This window comes from Heterodontus francisci, chromosome 9 (genome assembly GCF_036365525.1).
Source record: "Heterodontus francisci isolate sHetFra1 chromosome 9, sHetFra1.hap1, whole genome shotgun sequence".
NCBI classification, from domain to species: Eukaryota; Metazoa; Chordata; class Chondrichthyes; order Heterodontiformes; family Heterodontidae; genus Heterodontus; species Heterodontus francisci.
In genome coordinates, this window is record NC_090379.1 from 61,468,422 (window position 1) to 61,486,517 (window position 18,096).

The 18,096-nt window shown below is 44.8% G+C and overlaps 1 protein-coding gene and 1 non-coding gene across 5 annotated transcripts in view; one reads left to right on the forward strand and one right to left on the reverse strand.

The window, feature by feature from the left end:
• Window positions 1-18,096, forward strand: part of kiaa0586 (KIAA0586 ortholog) — a 654,782-nt gene that overhangs the window by 115,118 nt on the left and 521,568 nt on the right. The window lies entirely within an intron of this gene.
• Window positions 3,783-3,855, reverse strand: trnak-cuu (transfer RNA lysine (anticodon CUU)). The gene has a single exon. It is a non-coding gene; the product is annotated as a tRNA-Lys (tRNA).

Here is an 18,096-nt window from a genome sequence, read left to right on the forward strand (position 1 = left end):
CAGTATGGGGCGAGAGCAAGAAATGGCACTGATACAGCCACCTCAAACCCAGACAAGAGCACTTGAAAATCGGAACATGGAATGTGAAGACACGTAGTGCATGAAAGAGATGTTAAGACTCAACATCGACATTTTAGGATTGGCAGAAGTTAGATGGATGGAATCTGGGAAAGTAGACAAAGGTAAGCAGCTGATATCTTCAAGAGTGGTCATGAATATAAGTATGGAATTGGAATAATGATGACAAAGAAGGTAGCAAGAACAATGCAGGAGTATTGGCCAGTATCAGAGTGATTATGGCAAAATTTAAAGGGAAATCAATGAACACTGAGTTTACAACTGTATGGGCCCACGCAGGATCATGGTGATGAAGAAGTGGAAGTATTCTATGAGGAGGTGCGAAAAGCATTGAAGCTTGTGAAGAGTGGAGGCATCTTGATAGTTATGAGCGATTTGAATGCAAAAGTTGGCAGAGATAGGCATGGAAATGTGATAGAAACCTATTGACAAGGAACGAGGAACAGCAGAGGTGAACGCCTGGTACAGTTCTGTGAGGAAAACTACTTTGGTCTTTTAGAATACACTGTTCAAACAACACCTGAGAAGACTGTACATCTGGAAGAGTCCAGGAGATGTTCACAGAAATTAAATAGATTTTCTGATGATCATTGAAAGATACACGAACAGCATCAAGAATGCCTTCACTTACCCAGGTGTAGACATCAATTCAGATCACCGCCTGCTTGAAATGAAGATGAATGAAGATCAGGCTGAAAATCCCAAAAAGGAATCCCATGAAAGATCAAGCCAACTTAGACAAACTGAGAGAGGCAGATGTGATGAAGAAGTATGCTGCAGCAGTTACTAACAAGTATGAAGCTTTACTTCAGGAAGGGACAGTGCAAGATCTTAGTGAGAAGGAAACAACAAAAAGGCATTGGGAAAGGTTGAAACAGAGCATGAAATATGCAATAACTGAGACGGTTCCGAAGGAAAAAAGAAGAGGAAACATCAAGACTAAATATGATGAAGAAAAGGAGACAGAATAAGAACAATAAAGAAACTATGACAAAGTAGAAAGGCAGATAAGAAAAGCATGTAGGGCAGCCAAGGAAAGGTAGTTTGAAGACCGTTGCATGGAAATAGAAGAACTGGAGAAAAGGCATAATATGAGAGTATTGCATGAGAAAGTTAAAACACCGACAGACAAGAAGAAAATAGCCACAAATCTCTTTGGCCTCCTTATCTCGAGAGACAATGGATACGCGCCTGGAGGTGGTCAGTGGTTTGTGAAGCAGAGCCTGGAGTGGTTATACAGGCCAATTCTAGAGTGACAGGCTCTTCCACAGGTGCTGCAGAGAAATATGTTTGTCGGGGCTGTTGCACAGTTAGCTCTCCCCTTGCGCCTCTGTCTTTTTTCCTGCCAACGACTAAGTCTCTTCGACTTGCCACATTTTAGCCCCGTCTTTATGGCTGCCCGCCAGCTCTGGCGAACGTCGGCAACTGACTCCCACGACTTGTGATCAATGTCACAGGATTTCATGTCGCGTTTGCAGACGTCTTTAAAGCAGAGACATGGACGGCCGGTGGGTCTGATACCAGTGGCGAGCTTGCTATACAATGTGGCTTTGGGGATCCTGCCATCTTCCATGCGGCTCACATGGCCAAGCCATCTCAAGCGCCGCTGATTCAGTAGTGTGTACAAGCTGGGGATGTTGGCCACCTCAAGGACTTCTGTGTTGGAGATACGGTCCTGCCACCTGATGCCAAGTATTCTCCGGAGGCAGCGAAGATGGAATGATTTGAGACGTCGCTCTTGGCTGACATACGTTGTCCAGGCCTCGCTGCCATAGAGCAAGGTACTGAGGACACAAGCCTGATACACTCGGACTTTTGTGTTCCATGTCAGTGCGCCATTTTCCCACACTCTCTTGGCCAGTCTGGACATAGCAGTGGAAGCCTTTCCCATGCGCTTGTTGACTTCTGCATCGAGAGACAGGTTACTGGTGATAGTTGAGCCTAGGTAGGTTAACTCTTGAACCACTTCCAGAGCGTGGTCGCAAATATTGATGGATGGAGCATTTCTGACGTCCTGCCCCATGATGTTCGTTTTCTTGAGGCTGATGGTTAGGGCAAATTCATTGCAGGCAGCCGCAAACCTGTCGATGAGACTCTGCAGGCACTCTTCAGTGTGAGATGTTAAAGCAGCATCGTCAGCAAAGAGGTGTTCCCTGATGAGGACTTTCCGTACTTTGGACTTCGCTCTTAGACGGGCAAGGTTGAACAACCTGCCCCCTGATCTTGTGTGGAGGAAAATTCCTTCTTCAGAGGACTTGAATGCATGTGAAAGCAGCAGGGAGAAGAAAATCCCAAAAAGTGTGGGTGCGAGAACACAGCCCTGTTTCACGCCACTCAGGATAGGAAAGGGCTCTGATGAGGTGCCACCATGTTGAATTGTGCCTTTCATATTGTCATGGAATGAGGTGATGATACTTAGTAGCTTTGGTGGGCATCCAATCTTTTCTAGTAGTCTGAAGAGACCATGTCTGCTGACGAGGTCAAAGGCTTTGGTGAGATCAATGAAAGCAATGTAGAGGGGCATCTGTTGTTCACGGCATTTCTCCTGTATCTGACGAAGGGAGAACAGCATGCCAACGGTCGATCTCTCTGCACAAAAGCCACACTGTGCCTCAGGGTAGACGCACTCGGCCAGCTTCTGGAGCCTGTTCAGAGCGACTCGAGCAAAGACTTTCCCCACTATGCTGAGCAGGGAGATTCCACGGTAGTTGTTGCAGTCACCTCGGTCACCTTTATTTTTATAGAGAGTGATGATATTGGCATCGCGCATGTCCTGAGGTACTGCTCCCTCGTCCCAGCACAGGCATAGCAGTTCATGTAGTGCTGAGAGTATAGCAGGCTTGGCACTCTTGATTATTTCAGGGGTAATGCTGTCCTTCCCAGGGGCTTTTCCGCTGGCTAGAGAATCAATGGCATCACTGAGTTCCAATTTGGTTGGCTGTATGTCCAGCTCAACCATGACTGGTAGAGGCTAGGCTGCATTGAGGGCAGTCTCAGTGACAGCATTATCCCTGGAGTACAGTTCTAGGTAGTGCTCAACCCAGCAGTCCATTTGTTTGTGTTGGTCAGTGATTATGTCCCCTGATTTAGATTTGAGGGGGGCGATCTTCTTGATGGTTGGCCCAAGAGCTCTCTTCATGCCATCATACATTCCTCTGATGTTTCCGGTGTCTGAGGCCAGCTGAATATGACTGCATAGGTGTTGCCAGTAGTCGTTTGCGCAGCGCCTGGCTGTTCTTTGTGCAGTGCTTCTGGCTGCTTTAAGTGCTGCGGATGTTAAATCGCTGGGGGCTTTCTTGTAGTTCAACAGTGGCTGTATAAGGAGCAAGGAAGGTGACCTTCTCTTTGAAAAAGAAAGGGTAGAGAAACAATTTTTTTTTCGAGATACAGCACTGAAACAGGCCCTTCGGCCCACCGAGTCTGTGCCGACCATCAACCACCCATTTATACTAATCTTGCATTAATCCCATATTCCTACCACATCCCCACCTACCTATACTAGGGGCGATTTATAATGGCCAATTTACCTACCAACCAGCAAGTCTTTGGCTGTGGGAAGAAACCGGAGCACCCGGCGAAAACCCACGCAGTCACGGAGAACTTGCAAACTCCGCACAGGCAGTACCCAGAATTGAACCCGGGTCGCTGGAGCTGTGAGGTTGCGGTGCTAACCACTGTGCCACTGTTCCGCCCTAAAGGATAAGCGCCCAACGTGGGCCTCGAACCCACCACCCTGGGATTAAGAGTCCCATGCTGTACCGACTGAGCTAGCCGGGCTACTATTTGAGTTAGCCGGGCTACGATGGGTGGAGTATATTAGTGAGCTGTATGACGTTGAAGACAGAAGTGAATTGGTACCACCAGAAAAAGCGAAGGACCAGAGATAATAGAGGCAGAATTTAGAGCAGCGATCAAAAAGATGTAAGCAAAGAAAGCACCTGGAATCGATGAGATACCAACAGAATGCCTGAAAACCCTGAATAATGTTCACATTGGGAAACTGACAGACCTCTGCAACATAATATACAGAACAGGAGTCATACCCCATGAATCTTATGCAGTCACTGTTCCTTAAGCTCCCAATTAAACCTAGAGTGTTCAGGGCACAGGACAATAAGCCTCATGAGCCGTGTGATGAAAATGATTTTAATATCATTTTGGAAAGAAATGACCAATCTATAGAAGCAGAAATTGATAGTCAATCAGGATTCAGACCATAGAAAGGAACAAGAGAGGGCATCTTTAACTTGAGAGTAGTAATTGAAAGATATCTGGAAGTACAAAAACCTGTGTTTGTATGCTTTATAGACTATGAGAAGGCATTTGATAGAGTCTACCATCAGAAAATAATGGAGTGCTTAAACAAACTAGAAATTGACAAATGATAAAAGGATAATTCAGAATCTATATTGGAAGCAACCAGCGGTGATGAGACTTGATAGCGGCAGTTTCCCAATCAAAAGAGGAGTGCGTCAGGGTTGTGTTATGTCCCCAAACCTGTTCAACCTGTACATTGAAACTACCTTCAGAGACATAGAACATCTACCAGGTTGCAATATTGGTGGGTTAATAACTTGAGATATGCAGATGACACTGCACTGATTGCAGAGCCAAAAGAGGCCCTACAGGAAACTGTGAACCAAGTGAATGCAAAGAGTGTGGAATATGGATTAAGAATGAATGTGAAGAAAACCAAGACAATGTGATAAGCAGGGACCTAACCCCGGAGGTGAAAATTGAAGTAAATTGATAAGTGCTTGAACAAGTGAAAAACTTTACATACCTTGATGGAAGATCTGACTGTGAGATCCAAAGGAGAATTGAGATAGCCAAGACCAGCTTTGTCAGAATGAAGGACTTGTTAACATCAAAGAAACTGACCCTGAATTTTAGGAAAAGAATGCTGAGATGCCACATTTTGTCATTTATGTTATCTGTCTCAGAGACATGGACAACAAATAAAGAGACTACTGATAAGCTGAATGCATTTGAGATGTGGACATATCGGAGGATGTTCCGCATATCTTCGACAGAAAGACTAATGAGGAAGTGCTGGAAATGGCTGGAGAAAAGAGGAAATTAGTGCATAACATAAAAGAAAGAACGATACAATACTTATGTCACATCATTAGAGTAGAAGGTAGAGCGAAATAATTATTGGAAGGAAGGATCAATGGAAAATATAGACAAGGGAAGCATGGGAGAAAATGGATGACAGATATAATGGACTAGATGTAGTTGACCAATGCAGAATGTGTAAGGACAGCACAGGACAGACAGAGGTGGAGATCCATGATAGTCAAACTTCTGGGAAGAAGATGATACCAACAAACGACGGTCATCAATGGACTGCAAAAAGAGTTGGGGGAGAGGGCCTGAGTAGGACTGGAACAAGGAGTGTACGACATATGCCACAAAATAACTAGGACCCATGCGGGTTCCCATAGCAACACTTTCAATTTGAAGGAAATGAGTGATGTTGAAAGAGAAATTGTTCAACGTGAGAACCGGTTCAGCCAGGCGGAGGAGGGTGGTAGTGGATGGGGACTGGTTGGGCCTTTGTTCAAGGAAGAAGCAGAGACCCCTTGGACCGTCCTGGTGGGGGATGGAGATATAGAGAGATTGGATGTCCATAGTGAAGAGGAGGTGGTTAGGGTCAGAAAACTGGAAGTTTTTGAAATGACGTAGGGCATCAGAAGAGAGACAGGTATAAGTGGGAAGACACTGGCCTAAAGTAGAAAAAATAGAGTCAAGATAGGAAGAAATAAGTTTAGTAGAACAAGAATAAAAACAAGAAATGCTGGAAATGCTCAGCAGGTCTGGCAGCATCTGTGGCGAGAGAAGCAGAGTTAACGTTTCAGGTCAGTGACTCTTCAGAACTGACAAATATTAGATATGTGAAAGGTTTTAAGCAAGTAAAGCGGGGGTGGGGCAAGAGATAACAAAAGAGAAGGTGTTGATAGGACAAGGTGACTGACCAGAAGGTCATGGAACAAAGGCAAACGGTATGTTAATGGTGTGCTGAAAGACAAAGCGTTAGTACAGAGAGGATAGAGCAGGGTACTTTCTAAATGGGAAGAGGTTAAGTACAGTAGATGTCCAAAGAGACTTGGGGGTTCAGGTGCATAGATCTTTAAAATGTCACGAGCAACTGCAGAAAATAATCAAAAAGGCTAATGGAATGCTAGCCTTTATATCTAGAGGATTGGAGTACAAAGACACAGAGGTTATGCTGCAGCTGTACAAAACCCTGGTTAGACCCCACTTGGAGTACTTTGAGCAGGTCTGGGCACCACACCTTAGGAAGGATATATTGGCCTTGGAGGGAGTGCAACGAAGGTTTACAAGAATGATACCTGGACTACAGGGGTTAGGTTACGAGGAGAGATTACACAAATTAGGCCTGTTTTCGCTAGAATTTAGAAGGTTAAGGGGTGATCTGATAAAAATCTTCAAGATATTAACAGGAAAAGACAGGCTAGATAAAGATAAACTATTTTCACTGTTTGGAGATTCTAAAACTAGGGGGCATAGTCTTAAAATTAGGGCCAGATCATTCAGGAGAGATGTTAGGAAGCACTTCTTCACGCAAAGGGTGGTAGAGGTTTGGAACTCTCTCCCACAAACAGCAGTTGAAGCTAGAACAGTTGTTGATTTTAAATCTGAGATAGATTTTTGTTTAACAAAGATATTAAAGGATATGAGCCAAAGGCAGGTATATGGAGTTAGGCCACGGATCAGCCATGATCTCACTGAATGGCAGGACAGGCTCGAGGGGCTGAATGGCCAACTCCTGTTCCTGTCTTCCTATGTTCCTATGGGTGTGAATTGACTGCAAAGCACAAAGCACTCCAAGCACAAACTTAAAAAAACCAGAAACAGTGGGTAGGCACAGTAGAAATAAACTAAACAAACTTTAAAAAAAAAACTAAAATAAAATAACCAAATAAAAAAGAAAAAAGAATAGAAGAAAAAATAACTAAACATGAAAAGGGGGGCCCGTCATGCTCTGAAATTATTGAACTCTATGTTCAGTCCGGCAGGCTATAGCGTGCCTCATCGGTAAATGAAGTGCTGTTCCTCGAGCTTGCATTGATGTTTGCTGGAACACTGCAGCAATCCCAGGACAGAGATGTGAGCCTGAGAGCAGGGTGGGGGTGTTGAAATGGCCAGCAACCGGAAGCTTGGGGTCATGCTTACGGACTGAGCAGAGCTGTTCCGCTTCAGTAGAACAGGAACAGGCTGAAATGATGAGTCTAACAGGACAGTCGTCTTTGTGGATTTTAGGAAGGAGGTAGAAGCAGGCTGTCCAGGGTTGCAGAACTATGAGGTGAGAAGCTGTGGAGGTCCGTGACAGTCCTGGAGACAGTAGCTTGATGTCTGGTGGGGAAATGGTCCAGGGGGAGACTTTGGGTCAGCAACTCAGCTGGTTTCACACTAAGGAATGCTAAGCGCCGACTGAAATTCTGGCATATTAAGTGTGGAATTAATATCAAATAATTAAACAGAAAATGGAATTCACCTGACGTGCATCATACATCTTTTTTTGTTTAATCATAATCTCTATCTCCCTTGTCATCCACGGAGCCCTGTTTTTGGTTCCCTTACCTTTTGCTCTTCTTGGAATGTACCTAGCCTGTACCTGAAGCATCTCTTCCTTAAAGATAACCCATTGTTCCATTACAGATTTTCCTGTCAGTCTTTGGTTCCATTTTATCCTGGCTAGATCCATTCTCATCACATTGAAACTAGCCCCCTTCCAATTTAGACATTCTACCTTATTTTGTTCCTTGCTTTTCTGAATTTTTAGTCTAAACCTTACGGTACGATGATCATTCTTACCCAAGTGCTCCCCGACAGACACTTGGCCCACTTCATTTCTCAGCACCAGATTCAGCAATGCCTCCTTTCTGTTTAGGCTGAGAACATACTGATTGATGAAGTTCTCCTGAACACAATACAGAAATTCCTCACTTTCCTTATCTTTTATTTTAGAATTATCCCAATCGATATTTGGGTGAATAAAGTCCCCAAATATCTATCGTTCTTGCACATCTCTTTTATTTCCCTGCAGATTTGCTCCTTTATCTCTCACTATTTGGACGCCTATAGAATACCCCTAGTAGAATGATCATACCCTTTTTGCTTCTCAACTCTAATCAAATAGATTCTGTCCTTTCCCCCTCAAGGACATCCTCCCTTTCCAACACTACAATGTCTTCCCCATCTCTCTTTTTCCTTCTCTATCTTTTCTGAACACTTTATATCCTTGTATATTAAGCACCCAGTCCTCACCATTTTTAAGCCACATTTCCATTATTGCCACTACATCATATTCCCAAAGTGTTATTTGTGCTTGTAGTTCACCAACCTTATTCACCACACTTTGTGTGTTTACACATACGCATTGCAATCCTGCTGTTGCATTCCTTGTAGTCCTTCTCTGTCTGCTCCCATCTAATAAGGAACTACTCCCCTCTCTAGTACTGTCTAATCCTCACATTATGCACCTGATTCCTCTTTTCCACTTCTGTATGCTGGTGCCCATCCCCCTGCCAATTTAGTTTAAACCTTCCCCAGTGAATCTCCCCGCGAGGACATTGATCCCAGTCCTGTTGAGGCGCAACCCATCTCTTTTGAATAGGTGCCTTTTGCCCCAGAACTGGTCCTGTATCCCAAGAATCTGAAGCCCTCCCTCCTGCACCATGCTTCAAGCCATGCATTGATCCTCCCTAGCTTCCTATTTCTACTCTCACTAGTGCGTGGTACTGGGAGTAATCCAGAGATTACTACCTTTGAGGCCCTACTCTTTAACTTCCTTCCTTGCTCCTGAAAATCTGACCATAGGACCTCAATACCTGTCCTTGCTCTGTCGTTGGCTCATTCCCTTCCACCTGCAGAATATCTTGCACCCTTTCCATGATCTCCTTTAATCTTACACCAGGGAGGCAACACACCATGTGGGACTCACGATAACCGTTACGGAAATTCCTATCTGTCCCCCTGACTATGGAAACACCTAAAACAACTGCATTTCTGCACTTTGCTGCCCCCTTCTGTACAGTCCCTTGCTCATTGGTGCCCACTGTCTGGACTGCACTCCTTTAAGGTTTTGTCACTCCCAGCAGTCTGCAAAGCTGAGTACCGACAACAGCAAACCCAGCCCGGTCAACCCTGCAGAGTCCTCCTTACTAACATATGGGGGCTTGTGCCAAAGTTGGGAGAGCTGTCCCACAGACTAGTTAAGCAACAGCTTGACATAGTCATACTCAACCGAATCAAAGCTAACAATGTCCCAGACACTGCCATCACCATTGTCGGTTACGTCCTGTCCCACTGGCAGGACAGACCCACCAGAGGTGGCAGCATAGTGGTATACTGTTGGGAGGGAGTTGCTCTGGGAGTCCTCAACATTGACTCCCTACCCCATGAGGTCTCATGGCATCAGGTCACACATGGGCAAGGAAACCTTCTGCTGATTACCACCTACTGCACCACCCCCCCCCCTCAGCTGATGAATCAGTACTCCTCCATATTGAACACCACTTTGAGGGTGGCAAAGGCACAGAATGTACTCTGAGTGGGCGACTTCAATGTGGCTCGATAGCACCACTACTGATCGAGCTGGTCGAGTCCTAAAGGACATAGCTGCTAGACTGGGTCTGCGGCAGGTGGCGAGGGAACCAACAATAGGGAAAAACTTACTTGACTTCGTCCTTCCCAATCTGCCTGTCGCAGATGCATCTGTCCATGACACTATTGGTAGGAGTGACTGCCCCATAGTCCTTGTGGAGACAAAGTCCCGTCTTTACTTTAAGGATACTCTCCATCGTGTTGTGTGGCACTATCAGCATGCTAAATGGGATAGATTTCGAACAGATCTAGCACAGCGCTCCATTAGGCACAGTGGGCCATCAGCAGCAGCAGAATTGTACTCAACCACAATCTGTAACCTCATGACCTGACATATTTCCCACTCTCTCATTACCATCAAGCCAGGGGATCAACCCAGGTTCAATGAAGCGTGCAGGAGGGCATGCCAGAAGCAGCACCAGTCATACCTCAAAATGAGGTGTCAACCTGGTGAAGCTACTTGTGTGCCAAACAGCATAAGCAGTATGCGATAGAGCTAAGCGATCCCACAACCAATGGATCAGATCTAAGCTTTCCTGCAGTCCTGCTACATCCAGCCGTGAATGGTGGTGGACAATTAAACAACTAACTGGAGGAGGGCGCTCCACAAATATCCCTATCCTCAATGATGGGGGAGCCCAGCATGTCAGCGCAAAAGATAAGGCTGAAGCATTTGCAACAATCTTCAGTCAGAAGTGCCGAGTGAATGATCCATTTTGGCCTCCTCCTGAAGCCCCCAGCATCACAGATGCCAGTCTTCAGCCAATTCAGTTCACTCCGCGTGATATCGAGAAACGACTGGATACTGTAAAGGCTAGGGGCCCTGACAACATTCCAGCAATAGTACTGAAGACCTGTGGTCCAGAACATGCCACACTCCTAGCCAAGCTGTTCCAGTACAGGTACAACACTGGCATCTACCCAGCAATGTGGAAAATTGCCAAGGTATGTCCTGTACACAAAAAGCAGGACAAATCCAACCGAGCCAATTATCGCCCCATCAGTCTACTCTCGATCATCACTAAAGTGATGAAAGGTATCGTCGGCAGTGCTAAAAAGCAGCACTTGCTTAGCAATAACCTGCTCAGTGATACCCAGTTTGAGTTCCGCCAGGGCCACTCAGCTCCTGACCTCATTACAGCCTTGGTTCAAACATGGACAAAAGGACTGAACTGAAGAGGTGAGGTAAGAGTGATTGCTCTTGACATCAAGGCAGCATTTGGCTGTGTATGGCATCAAGGAGCTCTAGCAAAACTGGAGTCAATGGGATTCTGGGGGAAAACTCTCCGCTGGTTGGCGTCATACCTAGCGCAAAGGAAGATGGTTGTGGTTGTTGGAGGTCAATCATCTGAGCTCCAGGACATGACTGCAGGAGTTCCTCAGGGTAGTGTCCTAGGCCCAACCATCTTCAGCTGCTTCATCACTGACCTTCCGTCAATCATAAGGTCAGAAGTGGGGATGTTCGCAGATGATTGCACAATATTCAGCACCATTCGCAAATCCGCAGATACTGAAGCAGTCCGTGTAGAAATGCAGCAAGACCTGGACAACATACAGGCTTGGGCTGATAAGTAGCAAGTAACATTCGTTGCACACAAGTGCCAGGAAATGACTATCTCAAACAAGAGAAAATCTAACCATCTCCCCTTGACATTCAATGGCATTACCATCGCTGAATCCCCCACTATCAACATCCTGGGGGGGGTTACCATTGACCAGAAACTGAACTGGAGAAGACATATAAATATTGTGGCTACAAGAGCAGGTCAGGCGCTAGGAATCCTGCAGCGAGTAACTCACCTCCTGACTCCCCAAAGCCTGTCTACCGTCTACAAGGCACAAATCAGGAGTATGATGGAATGCTCTCCACTTGGCTGGATGGGTGCAGCTCCAACAACACTCAAGTAGTTCGATACCATCCAGGACAAAGCAGCCCACTTGATGGGCACCCCATCCACAAACATTCACTCCCTCCACCACCGACGCATGGTGGCAGCAGTGTGTACCATCTACAGGATGCAGTGCAGCCAAGCATCAAGGCTCCTTAGACAGCACTTTCCAAGCCTGTGACTTCTACCACCTCGAAGAACAAGGGCAGGAGATGCATGGGAACACCACCACCTGCAAGTTCCCCTCCAAGCCACACACCATCCTGACTTGGAACTAAAGCCTTCCTCGGGTATAAAATTAAAACCCAACTCGGGCCCGAACTGACAACTATCAACCCGAATCTGACCCGGGCCCAAGTCCTTTTAATTTTTTTAAATGTCCGACCCGACCCAAAAATAACAAACATATTAAGGCAACAGAATAAAATTATAGATTAAAACGAAAACAATACGAAACAAAACAGTACCGGCCAGCCCGACCTGACCCATGCCCGAATGCTGGACACAGAATACAGACCGACCCGAACCCGACACGTGTCGTCATGTTTATTTGGGTTGAATAGCCAGGCTTTACTGGAACTATATCGCCGTTCCTTCACTGTCGATGGGTCAAGATCCTGGAACTCCCTTTCTAACAGCACTGTGGGTGTACCTACCCCACATGGACTGCAGCGATTCAAGAAGGCAGCTCACCACCAGCTTCTCAAGGACAATTGGGAATGGGAAATAAATGCTGGTCGAGCCAGCGACGCCCACATCCCATGAATGAATTTAAAAAACTGCTTCCTTAATAATGGATTCCAGCATTTCCCAATGGCAGATGTTCGGCTAACTGCCATTTTCTAATGCGCTGGGACCTTTCTAGAATCTAAGGAATTTTGGAAGATTGCAACCAATGCATCTACTACCTCTGCAGCCTCTTTTAAGACCCTTGGATGCAGGTCATCAGGTCCAGGGTACTTATCAGTCTTTACTCTCATTTGTTTGCCTAGTCCTTTTTCTTGAGTGATCATGAATGTTTTAAGTTCCTTCCTCCCTTTTGCCCACTGATTTTCAACTATTATTGGGATGCTTTTAGTGTCTTCTACTGTGAAGACAGATACAAAATATTTGTTCAAAGTCTCTGCCATTTCCTTGTTTCTCATCTCATCCTTCAAGGGACCAGCATTTACTTTGTTATTCTAACAGTGAAGTACTACTGTACCTAATTTTCTTTTGTGAAGACTTTCCAGACTTCAAGTTGTGGCAGGAAATAAGTAACATTTGGCACACTGATGGCACCAATATATAAATTGGTAAAATAACAGTGCTGCTTTAAGATTAAAAATGAAATGCATATTTTTCTTCTTGCTCACATTGTAGATGTTGAGCCCAGCTTGATTGGTTCTGGGGAACCCACATGCTGATCATGCACATGAAGCATTGACTGATTGAAGATGGGCAGTGCTTCATATGGTTTCCTTGCCCCATAACCTGTCAAATTTTAATGCCTGTGCCATTGCAAAAGTTCATTTTTCCCTAGCTATAATAGCTTGTTCAGTTTTCCCTGTGTTAGATTATTTGCTGTTGAATTGGAATATAAGATCTTAATTTCCCACAAAAGTTGATTGCGTTAGATTGTCCTTGTATTTTTTTTAACCATCTCTGGAATGGTTCCAGGGATGAGGGATTTCAGTTACATAGATAGATTGGAGAAGCTGGGGTTCTTTCCTCAGAGGAGAAAAGGTCGCGAGGAGATTTGATAGAGGTGTTCAATCTCATGAAGGGTTTAGTCAGAGTAGATAGAGTGGAACTGTTCCCATTGGTGGAAAGGTTGAGAGACAGAGAACATAGAAGGTGAATGGCAAAACAACCATCGGCAACATGACAAAATTATTTTTTACGCAGCAAGTGGTTAGGATCTGGAATGCACTACCTCAACTGTGTGGTGAAAGCAGATTCAATCATGGCTTTCAAAAGAGAATTGAATAAGCACCTGAAGAGAGAAAAATTGCAGGGCTACGGTGAAAGGGCTTGGGAGTAGGACTAGCTGATTTACTCTTGCAGAGAGCTAGCAGAAACACAACAAGCCAAGTGGCCTCCTTCTGTGCTGTAAGCATTCTATGATTCACTTGCAAATGCATTTTATTTTCAATATAGCCAGTTTTATTTTTCAGGTTTTTATCTTGGGATTTGGGGTATTGATATAGCTTGGCAAATCTTCAACTAATTTTAACCTAACAATTCTCTCCCATCTGAGCTACATGTAAGAAATCAAAGGGAAAAATAAAATAAAACCAGTGCTTGTCAGCCTTGTTAGAAGTTCAGGCCAGGTGGTTGAAGTTTCAGTAGGGGACTACTTTGGGAATAGTGATCACAATTCCGTAAATTTTAGAATACTCATGGACAAAGACGAGAGTGGTCCTAAAGGAAGAGTGCTAAATTGGGGGAAGGCCAACTATACCAAAATTCGGCGGGAGCTGGGGAATGTAGATTGGGAGCAGCTGTTTGAAGATAAATCCACATTTGATATGTGGGAGGCTTTTAAAGAGAGGTTGATTAGCGTGCAGGAGAGACATGTTCCTGTGAAAATGAGGGATAGAAATGGCAAGATTAGGGAACCATGGATGACAGGTGAAATTGTGAAACTAGCTAAGAGGAAAAAGGAAGCATACATAAGGTCTAGGCGGCTGAAGAAAGACGAAGCTTTGGAAGAATATCGGGAATGTAGGACCAATCTGAAACGAGGAATTAAGAGGGCTAAAAGAGGTCATGAAATATCTTTAGCAAACGGTTAAGGAAAATCCCAAAGACTTTTATTCATAGATAAGGAGCAAGAGGGTAACTAGAGAAAGGATTGGCCCATTCAAGGACAAAGGAGGAAAATTATGCGTGGAGTCAGAGAAAATGGGTGAGATTCTAAAGGAGTACTTTGCATCGGTATTCACCGAGGAGAGGGACATGACGGATGTTGAGGTTAGGGACAGATGTTTGATTACTCTAGGTCAAGTCGGCATAAGGAGGGAGGAAGTGTTGGGTATTCTAAAAGGCATTAAGGTGGACAAGTCCCCAGGTCCGGATGGGATTTATCCCAGGTTACTGTGGGAAGCGAGAGAGGAAATAGCTGGGGCCTTAACAGATATCTTTGCAGCATCCTTAAACACGGGTGAGGTCCCGGAGGACTGGAGAATTGCTAATGTTGTCCCCTTGTTTAAGAAGGGTAGCAGGGATAATCCAGGTAATTATAGACCGGTGAGCCTGACGTCAGTGGTAGGGAAGCTGCTGGAGAAGATACTGAGGGATAGGATCTATTCCCATTTGGAAGAAAATGGGCTTTTCAGTGATAGGCAACATGGTTTTGTGCAGGGAAGGTCATGTCTTACCAACTTAATAGAATTCTTTGAGGAAGTCACAAAGTTGATTGATGAGGGAAGGGCTGTAGATGTCATATACATGGACTTCAGTAAGGCGTTTGATAAGGTTCCCCATGGTAGGTTGATGGAGAAAGTGAAGTCGCATGGGGTCCAGCGTGTACTAGCTAGATGGATAAAGAACTGGCTGGGCAACAGGAGACAGAGAGTAGCAGTGGAAGGGAGTTTCTCAAAATGGAGAAGTGTGACCTGTGGTGTTCCACAGGGATCCGTGCTGGGACCACTGTTGTTTGTGATATACATAAATGATTTGGAGGAAAGTATAGGTGGTCTAATTAGCAAGTTTGCAGACGACACTAAGATTGGTGGAGTAGCAGATAGTGAAGGGGACTGTCAGAGAATACAGCAGAATGTAGATAGATTGGAGAGTTGGGCAGAGAAATGGCAGATGGAGTTCAATCCGGGCAAATGCGAGGTGATGCATTTTGGAAGATCCAATTCAAGAGTGAACTATACAGTAAATGGAAAAGTCCTGGGGAAAATTGATGTACAGAGAGATTTGGGTGTTCAGGTCCATTGTTCCCTGAAGGTGGCAACGCAGGTCAATAGAGAGGTCAAGAAGGCATATGGCATGCTTTCCTTCATCGGACGGGGTATTGAGTACAAGAGTTGGCAGGTCATGTTACAGTTGTATAAGACTTTGGTTCGGCCACATTTGGAATACTGCGTGCAGTTCTGGTCGCCACATTACCAAAAGGATGTAGATGCTTTGGAGAGGGTGCAGAGGAGGTTCACCAGGATGTTGCCTGGTATGGAGGGCGCTAGCTATGAAGAGAGGTTGAGTAGATTAGGATTATTTTCATTAGAAAGACGGAGGTTGAGGGGCGACCTGATTGAGGTGTACCAAATCATGAGAGGTATAGACAGGGTGGATAGCAAGAAGCTTTTTCCCAGAGTGGGGGATTCAATTACTAGGGGTCACGAGTTCAAAGTGAGAGGGGAAAAGTTTAGGGGGGATATGCGTGGAAAGATCTTTGCACAAAGGGTGGTGGGTGCCTGGAACGCGTTGCCAGCGGAGGTGGTAGACGCGGGCACGATAGCATCTTTTGAGATGTATCTAGACAGATACATGAATGGGCAGGAAGCAAAGAGATACAGACCCTTAGAAAATAGGCGACAGGTTTAGATAGAGGATCTGGATCGGCGCAGGCTTGGAGGGCCGAAGGGCCTGTTCCTGTGCTGTAATTTTCTTTGTTCTTTGTTCAGCCAGAAGCAGTACTCTTACCAGGTTATATTGACCAATCATACCTGCTCCAGGCAGCTATAGAGAGCACCATATAAAAACAAGCAAACAAAGAGTGGGTTGATGCATAAAATTGGAATTTTAATGCTTAGCACAGAGATTTGTTTTTTTTTCCTCTTTATCTGGCCTATTGTGATTTGGTACATCTGTCAGTACTGATGAGGATAATACATTGCCTGCATCAAATCAAACTGAATGCCTCCACAGTTGGAACAGTATGCCTGGGTAAACATATGCCAAAGATATTGTAAATACTGCCTTAAGTGCAAAAGCCTATTTACAATCATTGGTCGGCATGCTAAATGCATAATGTTTGTTGGCAATACTGCTCTGTGGTTCTCAAGTCCAAACCATAAAGAGAGACCAAACCATATGTCCAAACTGCTGAAGACAAAATTGAGCAAAAGCAATATGGCCACTTAAGGTCAGGAGTCACCAATCACAACATATTCAACCATTATAAGATCCTAAGGGTTCTTGACAGGGTGGATGTGGAAAGGCTGTTTCCTCTTGTGGGAGAATCTAGAACTAGGGGGTCACTGTTTAAAAATAAAGGGTCGCCCATTTAAGACAGAGATGAGGAGAAATTTTTTCTCTCAGAGGGCCGTGAGTCTTTAGAATTCTCTTCCTCACAAGGCAGTGGAAGCAGAGTCTTTGAATATTTTTAAGGCAGAGGTCGATAGATTCTTGATAAGCAAGGGGGTGGAAGGTTATTGGGGGTAGGTGGAAATGTAGAGTAATCAGTTCAGCCATAACCATTATTGAATGGCGGAGCAGGCTCGAAGGGCCAAGTGACCTACTCCTGCTCCTAATTCTTATGCTGCCACTTGGCCATTGCTGAGAACTTATTGGCACTGGTGATCACAATGACCTATCAGCACAGTGAATGGCAGAGAGGTGCTGACTCTAAAGACTTTGTAATTTGCCTTGAGTTCACTCAATGTAGGGTAAAGGAATGCTTACACAGTGCCCTCTGGATTATTCAGAACAAAATAGGCAAACACGGTGAGCCTTAAGAAATCCTATCAGACTCAATTGGGCATCGGGGAGTGCACATTGCCACCACAACTGAGGAAAATGTTTCATTGCACTCCCAGGTAATGGATATGGTACTTGCAGAGAAGGTTAGGGGTGTTTAGGCTTTTGTTCGTATTGTTTCTTGAAATGTGTGGGTACTTGTTCCATTCTAAACATAACAAACCCAAATGAGTTTGAAGTGTTATAGTGATTGGTTTCAAGATTTATCGCACAATTACATTCTTCCATTTACAATTCTTGAAAAGCTTTTAATGTATTTCAAATTTGGGATGGTATGTAAGCAGATGGTGGGTTGGAGGGGAAGGGTCAACAACCTACAGATTTGTTTATCATTGAGAATGGGCATTGGAATTCTGTGCTAAGGAGCAAAATTGCAGTGTATTAGTCTATATGGTCAGCTTGCTGCCAAATCTACCAAAGTGTTTATTTTATGATTTTCCCTTTCTATTGCTTTTATCTCCCAATACTTCAGAAAGTCAACAGAGACAGCTAGCATCATTCTAAAGACCCCTCACTGGTCACAGAACTGTTTGTTTTCTGACCTCTATTTTCATTGCAAACGCCTTCAAATCGATTGAGCTATAGCACAGAAGGAGGTAATTCAGCTTATTCTATCTGTGCTAGCTCTTTACCCCTGTAAAGGAAGGGAGGTTATAAGACCCCGAGGCATTGAGTCTACAATGTGGGACGGCACAGTGGCGCAGTGGTTAGCACTGCAGCCTCACAGCTCCAGGGACCCAGGTTCAATTCTGGGTACTGCCTGTGCGGAGTGTGCAACTTCTCCCTGTGACCGCGTGGGTTTTCG